The sequence below is a fragment of the Pongo abelii genome, chromosome 2 (genome assembly GCF_028885655.2).
Source record: "Pongo abelii isolate AG06213 chromosome 2, NHGRI_mPonAbe1-v2.0_pri, whole genome shotgun sequence".
Lineage (NCBI taxonomy): Eukaryota > Metazoa > Chordata > Mammalia > Primates > Hominidae > Pongo > Pongo abelii.
In genome coordinates this window covers 96,405,413-96,411,512 of record NC_085928.1, presented here as the reverse complement: position 1 = coordinate 96,411,512, position 6,100 = coordinate 96,405,413, and the positions used below count along the sequence as shown (strand labels likewise).

At 45.0% G+C, this 6,100-nt stretch overlaps 1 pseudogene; it reads left to right on the top strand.

The window, feature by feature from the left end:
* Window positions 1-2,830: 2,830 nt before the first annotated feature.
* Window positions 2,831-5,871, top strand: LOC129058567 (peptidyl-prolyl cis-trans isomerase A-like; annotated as a pseudogene).
* Window positions 5,872-6,100: the final 229 nt, after the last annotated feature.

The following is a 6,100-nucleotide window of genomic DNA, read 5'->3' as shown; positions in this document are numbered from 1 at the left end:
CACTGCAGCCTTGACCTCCCAGGCTCAAGCAGTCCTCCCACCTCAGCCTCCCGAATTGCTGGAACTACAGGCATGGGCCACCATGCCCAGCCAACTTTTGGATTTTTTGTAGAGATAGGGTCTCCCTATGTTGCTCAGGCTGGTCACAAACTCCTGGGTTCAAGCCATCCTTCTACCTCAGCCTTCCAAAGTGCTGGGATTATAGGCATGAACCACCGTTCCTGGCCGGACAGTTTTTACTGGGCACTAGGCTAGGTACACCTCTCCTCATAGTTTACCCCTCTTCCCTAGGCTATACTTGTTGGTTGCTTCTCTGTCTTCTCTATGAGATAGTAAGTTCCCAGAGTTCCCAGAGGGCAACTAAATACTGGGTCTTTACTCACTTTGGTATAACTGAAACCTAGTACGGTTCCTAAAACATTTATTTATTTATTTATTTATTTATTTATGAATGAGACGGAGTCTCGCCCTTGTTACCCAGGCTGGAGTGCAATGGTGATGTCTTGGTTCACTGCAACCTCTGCCTCCTGACTTCAAGCTGTTCTCGCACCTCAGCCTTCTGAGTAGCTGGGATTACAGGCATATGCCACCACGCCTGGCTAATTTTTTGTATGTTTAGTGGAGACGGGTTTCACCATGTTGGCCGGGCTGGTCTCGAACTCCTGACCTCAGGTGATCCACCCACCTCCGCCTCCCAAAGTGCTGGGATTACAGGTGTGAGCCACCATGCCTGGCCTAGTACATTTTAGATATTTAATAAATATTTGTTGCAGAAAGGGAGTAGAACCCTGGTCTGAAGGTGGACTTGAATCAATACTTTCTGGTTGCTAACAGTGGCCATTCATAGATAGTATGATGGTGTGCCCTCTGGTCTGGAATAAAATCACTTAGTGGCAGTAAACATTGTTACCACGAATGTAAATTTGACTGCGGCAAAGGACCTTATTTCTTACCAAATTTTAGACTTACTTAAAGCATACACTTAATGAGAAAAGCTGAACCTAGTTTTCACCAATTACTGGATAGAAAGACTGAATAAGCATTTATTTATGCCTGCCTTGTTTCAGTAAGGCTTTCAGGTGGCCTACACAGATATATAAAATATGGAATAGGCTGGGCACAGTGGCTCATACTTGTAATCCCAGCACTCTGGGAGGCTGAGGCAGGAGGATAGCTGAATCCCTGAGTTCAAAACCAGCCTGGGTAACATAGCGAGAGCCCATCTCTACAAAAAATTTTAAAATTAGCCACGTGTGGTGGTGCACAACCATGGTCCCAGCTACTCAGGATACTGAGGTAAGGATCACTTGAGCTCAGGAGGTTGAGGCTGCGTGAGCCAAGATCATGCCACTGCACTCCAACCTGGGCAACATGAGCCCCTGTTCGATAAAATATAGAATATCATGGTTTAAATCGGGGGATGGGGGGAAAAAAGAAAGTAAAATAAGAGAATATAAAATTGAGCCAAATAAGTAAAATAAAATTGGGCCACGACTGAGGAGGAAAAATTACCCCATGCCACCTTGCACATACTGGCTCTAAGCTTTCTAATAATCAAATCAAAATCCTAGACAGTTACCGAAGTCATTGTCCATAAGATTAATAATAAATTACTGAAAAATGCGAAGGCTAGGAATTTCTGTCAGGGCTATTTATTTGGAGATGGTCTCTGTCACCTAGGCTGGAGTGCAATGACAGGATCATAGCTCACTGCAGCCTCAAACTCCTAGGCTCAAGCAACCTTTGTCTCAGCCTCCTGAGAAGCTGAGACTGCAAATGTGTGCCACCATGCCCAGCTTATTTTTTTATTTTTTATTTTCTGTAGAGACTGCATCTCCCTATGTTGCCCAGGCTGGTCCCAAACTCCTGGATTCAAGCAATCCTCCTGCTTCAGTCTCCCAAATTGCTGGGATTTCAGGCCTGAGCCACCATGCCCGGCCAGGGTTCTTCTTTTTAAATGCATGCTGGCTCTACACAGTGTTGCTTTGAACCTAAAACTGCTCTAAAATGCTCTCTTAAAAAAAAAAAAAAAAAAAGCATGCTGTATAAGCATGCTTAAAGCATGATATAGGGAGTCTTGAATATCTTCTTTTCAAAAGTATCCTAAGCAGAGGCCAAGGTGGGAGGATCCCTTGAGGCCAAGAATTCAAGACAAGCCTAGGCAACATAGCAAGACCCTGTCTACAAAACTAAAAATTAAAAAATTATTCAAGTGTGGTGGTACACACCTGTAGTCCCAGCTACTCAGAAGGCTGAGATGAGGAGATCCCTTGAGCCCAGGATATCAAGACTGCAAGTGAGCTGTGATGGTGCCACTGCACTCCAGGCTGGGCAACACAGCAAGACCCTATTTCTAAAAACAAAGAAAGAAAAACACCACAGATATCCCAAGTAGATGGAAAAAAATAACACCATTTGTCAAAGCTGGGAAGGGCAAATGGGAGTTTATTATATTATTTGTTATACTTTGGCATATGTTTGAAATTTCCTACAATAGTTTAAGTGTTTTTTAAAATGTACAGCAATCATCATACTTAATGGGATGACTTTGGTAGCATTTTTATTGAAGTCAAGGACTGGACATAGATACTCATTCTCATTCCAACTCCTCAGCATTGAACTAGCTAATGCTCACTCTGTCGCCCAGGCTGGAGTACAGTGGCATGATCATGGCTTACTGCAGCCTTGGTCTCCCAGGCTCAGGTGATTCTCCCACCTCAGCCTCCCAGATAGATGGGACTGTAGGCACGCGCCACCAGAACTGGCTTTTTTTTTTTTTTTTTTTTTTTTTTTTTTTTGTAGAGATGGGGTTTCGCCGTGTTGCCCAGGCTTGAACTCCTGGGCTCAAGTGATCCTCCTGCTTCTGCCTCTCAAAGTACTGGCATTACAAACATGAGCCACCGTGCCTGGCCCAAAACTTTTTAAGCTCCAACATGACATGCAAAGGAAATTTACACTCTCAAACTCCTAGGCTGAAGCAATCTTCCTGCCTTGGCCTCTTTAAGTGCTGGGATCACAGGCATGAGCTACTGCACCCAGCAGGAATTCCTAATCAAGCAAATTCTTTGTCATCAGCTAAGGAGCTCACTGAGTCAAACAAGTTGTTTTTGACCTCCTAGTCTTCTGGTACCCTGGGTCTGCTGCAGGCCTGTTTCTGGGCAGGCCTTCCCTGGAGCAGCAGCAGACTCCTAATTTTGTGTGGAGTTACTGGGTAAGGCACTATTCCTATATAGAGCTGATGATCAGCAGTCCTCACCTAAGAAAAGCAGTCTTTTCTAGCCCTGTGTTCAGTGGCAGTGAAGCGCACTGGGTGTTCTAGTCAGCACAAAGGGGTCAGCTGGAAAGCAGAGGGGGCCACCTGCTTCTTGGCTTCAGTTGATTGTATGCCATGCAAGTCTATTGCCAACATCTGAATTTTCAAGAGAAACTGGAAACCACGCTGGGCACAGTGGCTCACGCCTGTAATTGCAGCACTTTGGGAGGCCAAGGTGGGTGGATCACCTGAGGTCAGGAGTTCGAGACCAGCCTGGCCAACATGGTAAAACCCCATCTCCATTAAAAATACAAAAAAAAAAAAAAATTAGCTGGGCCTGGTGGTGCGTGTCTGTGATCCCAGCTGCTCAGGAGGCCAAGGCAGGAGAATCACTTGAACCCAGGAGCCAGAGGTTACAGTGAGCCGAGATCACATCACTGCACTCCAGCCTGGGTGACAGAACGAGAGTCTGTCTCAAAAAAAAAAAAAAAAAAAAAAAAAAAGCAGAAACTGGAAACTGGACTTTATGTTCACTTTCCAGATTAAAAAGGGGGAAGAAGGCCCTGTGTGAGGCAAGGAAAACACACCTGCAGTCCCAGTTTGGTCAGTGGGGCTACCAACTGGCAACCTCTGGTCTAATTAAGCCTAGAATTCTAAAGCACTAGAGGTGCCTTATGCTGGGGTTGGACTTCACAGACCAATAAAATGTTCCAGAAATTTTGGAGCTAGACTCAGGGTTGCCAAACATTTTATTTTACTAAGTGTCTTAGTCCATTTTGTATTGCTTTAACAGAATATCTGGGACTGAGTAATTTATAAAGAAAAGAGGTTTATTGCCGGGTGCAGTGGTTCACGCCTGTAATCCCAGCACTTTGGGAGGCCAAGGCAGGTGGATCACGAGGTCAGGAGATCAAGACCATCCTGACTAACAGGGTGAAACCCGGTCTCTACTGAAAATACAAAAAAAAATTAGCCGGGCGTGGTGGCGGGCACCTGTAGTCCCAGCTACTAGGGAGGCTGAGGCAGGAGAATGGCGTGAACCCAGGAGGCGGAGCTTGCAGTGAGCAGAGATCGCGCCACTGCACTCCAGCCTGGGCAACAGAGCAAGACTCCGTCTCAAAAAAAAAAAAAAAAAAAGAAAAGAGGTTTATTTCGCTCACAGTTCTGCAGGCTGGGAAGTCCAAGGAGCATGGCACCAGCATATTCTTGCTTCTGGTGAGGGCCGCATGCTAGGTCACAACATGAAGGTCAAAGGGAAAGCAGACACCTGCAAAGAAAGGCAAAACCCAAGGCACGCCCTGGCTTCATAACAACCCACTCTCCCCAGAACTAATTGATTCCTGTGAGAACGAATCCAGTCTCCTCAGAGCAAGAACTCAATCACTATGGCAAGAAAGGCACCAAGCCATTCGTGAAGGATCCACCCCCATGACCCAAACACCTCCCACTAGGCTTCTCCTCCCAACATTGTCACATTCAGGATCAGGTTTCACCATGACTTTTGGTGGGACAAACAAGCAGTATTCAAACCATATCACCAAGCTATAACAGTTTTTAATGTAAAAAACATACCAAACGCTACTATTAACTCACCATTTAATTAAAGAAAGGCCATTACAATACTTGAAAAATAGGATACACCAGGTTTGTAGATGCTGCTGCCACTGGGAGCCCCATATTACCAGCCATGGTCAATCCCACCATGGTCTTCGATATTGCTGTCAACGGCAAGCCCTTGGGCTGCATCTGCTTCAGCTGTTTGCAGACAAGGTTCCAAAGACAGCAGAGAACTTTCACGCTCTGAGCACTGGAGAGAAAAGATCTGGTTATAAGGGTTTCTGCTTTCACGGAATTATTCCAAGGTTTGTATGTCAGGGTGGTGACTTCGCATGCCATAATGGCACTGGTGGCAAGTCCATCTACAGGGAGAAATTTGATGAGGAGAACTTCATCCTGAAGCATACAGGTCCTGGCATCCTGTCCATGGCAAATGCTGGACCCAACACAAGTGGTTCCCAGTTTTTCATGTGCCCTGCCAAGACCGAGTGGTTGGATGGCAAGCATGTGGTCTTCGGCATGGTGAAGGCATGAATATTGTGGAGGCCATGGAGCGCTTTGTGTTCAGGAATGGCGAGACCAGCAAGAAGATCACCATTGCTGACTGTGGACAGCTCTAGTAAGTTTGACTTGTGTTTTCTCTTAACCACCAGACCATTTCTTCTGTTGCTCAGGGGAGTACCCCTCCACCCCATTTGCTCGCAGTATCCTAGAATCTTTGTGCTCTGACTGCAGTTCCCTTTGGGTTCCATGTTTTCCTTGTTCCTTTCCATGACTAGCTGGATTGCAGAGTTAAGCTTATGATTATGAAATAAAAACTAACAGCAACAACAAAAAAGGATACACCTAATCCACAGTTTCTTATGAAACCCTGGAGGCCAGATGTATTTTGGAATTGCAATGTATTTACATTTTTGAAAGGTTAATATGGTGAATATAATACTTCATAGTAAAATGCAAAATTTCCAGTGAACCATGTGAATATTCAACTAAGTGGAATAAGTAAAGGCTATAAATAACTATGTCAGTTCAGGTCAGAGTTTTCTGCAAAATGAGTTTTTATACCAAACCAAAAAAAAAAAAAAAAAAACAAAAAAACTTGGTTTTCAGAGCCCTTTGCATATGGACCGTTATCAGGAAAGGAAAAGTCCTTTAAATGGACCAGCTTTAGGGCTATGGCCTTATTTTCCTCAGGTCACCCTAGCCCACTGGAGATTGCACTAATGGTTGGACATTTAGGAGCATCTGATCTAAGCCAAAGCAAATCTTTATACAACTTCCCCACTTTCG